Source organism: Mandrillus leucophaeus, unplaced genomic scaffold, assembly GCF_000951045.1.
Source record: "Mandrillus leucophaeus isolate KB7577 unplaced genomic scaffold, Mleu.le_1.0 Scaffold184, whole genome shotgun sequence".
Classification (NCBI taxonomy): Eukaryota; Metazoa; Chordata; class Mammalia; order Primates; family Cercopithecidae; genus Mandrillus; species Mandrillus leucophaeus.
Window position 1 is genome coordinate 1,789,695 of NW_012101854.1, and position 2,989 is coordinate 1,792,683.

The following is a 2,989-nucleotide window of genomic DNA, read 5'->3' on the forward strand; positions in this document are numbered from 1 at the left end:
ATCCATCTATCATCATCGTTTATCTATCTATCTGTCATCTACCTATCTATTCAAAGTCAGAAATTATTTGAGAGGTTATAAATATTTATGCAGTGGTTAAAGATTTTCTCAAAAAAATGAGAAAGAAAAAAAAAGAGTAGTCTTTTTAGTATTGTGAATTAAATCATTCACAGAAAGGAACATATAGGTTTATAATATGTCACAACAAGATTATGACATTGATTTTTGTCAAAATATGTGTAATGCAAGTCTTACAAATTATATTTTTTAAAAATGATAATATTCATAACAACTGCCCAAAAAAGACAAGGCAATAGTTGGATTAGAGTTGAATGCTACTATGTAGGGATCTTGAATAGTAATCTGCCTTAGATGATGTCTGTGTTTGGTAGCTATTTCTGCATAACAAACCACACTAAAATTTAGTGGTTTATAACAGCTATTTATTATCTGTTACTGCTCTTACGTTGACTAGACTCTGGATGGTGATTCCACTATTTTATGTCATATTGGATAAGATAGCCATCATCTGCAGGTTCAGTTAGCCTGGAATATAAAGAGGCTTCCTCACATGACAAGCAGTTGATACTGGCTGTTGAGTGGAAACTCAGCCAGAACTTTGCCCAGTGTCAGTGGGTGGCATCTTAGTGTGGCTTGAGCCTCTCACACCATGACTACTGAGTCACAAGAAATGTTACAACAGTGAGTATTCCAAGGGATCCAGTCAAAAGCTGCCATTCTCATAGGGCTTGGGTTTGGAATTTAGAGAAATGTCACTTGTGCTTATTCCATGGATCAAGTGTGTCACTAAGTCACCCGGTTTCTAAGGCACAGAATCAGACTCCTCCTGTTGATGAAAAACTAGCAAGATCTCACTGCCAAAGTGCACGTGGGATAGGAGTTATCACTGAAGACATTTTGAACAAATGTGATTGGCCATAAGAATGATTCAGAAAATGTAAGATATTACATGTACAATATCTTAAATTTTGTACATGTTTTGCTCACACTGACTTGCTCTCTCCCTCACTAGCTATGTGCACCAGAAAGAAAAGGAATACCCATTGAGGGTACTGGTATGGTGGCAATATCTCAAAAAGCTCAACTAATCTATTTTAAGAAAGACAGGATTTTTATGCTGACCAAATTATGTCTTTCTAATTTGGTGAGGGGTACTAACCTGCCATTTCTTGTATTCACATACAAGAACTGAATTAAAATAATGAAGATATTAGGTGTTCTTAAACTTTTTTCTTACTGTGTAATAATCCCGATGAAAATCTGCTTAAAACAAACGAATGGCTTAATAAATTATCATTAGGTGAACCACCTTGAAAAAAACCTTCCAAGAAGTCCCGTCATGCACCCCACCCAATCAGAGCCCCTTCCCTCCCTCAAATTTAACCACTGCCTTGTCTTTGTAGTCATAATGTTATCATTTCATTATGTTTAAATCACTCGGCACACATCCTTAGATACTATGGCTTAACCTTGTCTAGTTTTTAAACTTGGTTAGTTGGTTAAATCTTTTTAATCTGCAGGCTTCCCTTCCATCCCTTTTTTAATCTGTCGAAGAAGCTATCTTTCTTGCTTATTGCCTAATCACTTTTTAAAAAATATTAAGATAAGTTTATGCTCCATACCTATGTTCGTTAATATGATATGAATTTCAAATATTGATACTTTGATTCTATAATTTATGTTTTATATTTTAAACTGAAATGATTACATAAAAAGACACTTTATCTCATCTACTAGTTTACTTAGTAACACAGTTTATATAAAAAACATACTTAATTCTCTTCGCAAAAGTTTGATATATTTACCCAGGTTTTAGATAATGAATTGATTTTCAGCTCATGGAAGGCAACTTCTAAGATGGCCCCCAATAATTCTGTCCTCCTTTTAAACCTGTGGGCTGGCCCAAATGATTCACTTTTAGTAAAAAAGAATATGGCCAAGTATGGAGGCCATATTTGAGATTAGGTTAAAAAAGCCTGTGTCTTCTGACATCGTCACACTGTCTTGCTCTCTCCCTCACTAGCCATGATAGAAGTCAGCTACCATGCTATGAATTGCCCTATGGAGAAACCCACGTGACAAAGAACTGATGTCTTCAGCCAACAACTAGTGGCTACCCAAGGCTTGTCAATAGCCACATGAGTAAAATTCAGAGCAGACTCTGTCCCAATAGAGTCTTGAAACTGTGAGACAATAATTACTAAATGGGGGGAGGGGGATAATTTGTTACTTAATAATAAGTAACGAATATAATACACAAAACTGAACTCATGGATTTAAACTGGTCAATGGTTTTAATTTACTAACATGCTTTACTTTATTGAAGCTCAGACTGCTTCATTTGGGAAAAATGGGGATCTTTGTTCATGACTATTAGTTTTTGATAGTTCTGCTAATCACATTGACAAAATTTGTTCTGTGCTAATTTTGCATGTCTCCTGACCCAAACTGGATTCAACCATTCTTTAAGAAGCCCTAATTTCCTTCATTCAGTGGGAAAATGGCATTTCAAAAACACAATCAAGGTTATAAGTACAACTGACCCTAATACAATATGGGTTTGAATTGCGTGTGTCTATTTACACGCAGATTTTTTTCAATAAATAAAGGTGGTCCTCTGTATCCAGGGTTCTGCATCCACATCCACATATAGAAAATTCAGTATTCATGGGATGTGAAACCCGCATAGGAAGGGCATACTTTTCTACAGGCAGGTTCTGCAGGACTTGATCTGGCTGCAGGACTTAAGTTATCATGGAGTTGGTATACATGGGGGTCCTGGAACCAATACCCTGAGTATATGGAGTAACTACTGTATAGTCACTGTTATTGAGTTGGTTATTGTTTTTAGACCCTTTAAATTAGATATATGAAGATAAAATACCTCCTGAATTTACACTTGACATCCAATTAAAATTCACGACTGTAGGATTTTTCTTTCTTTCTTCTATATTACATGTGTTTATTT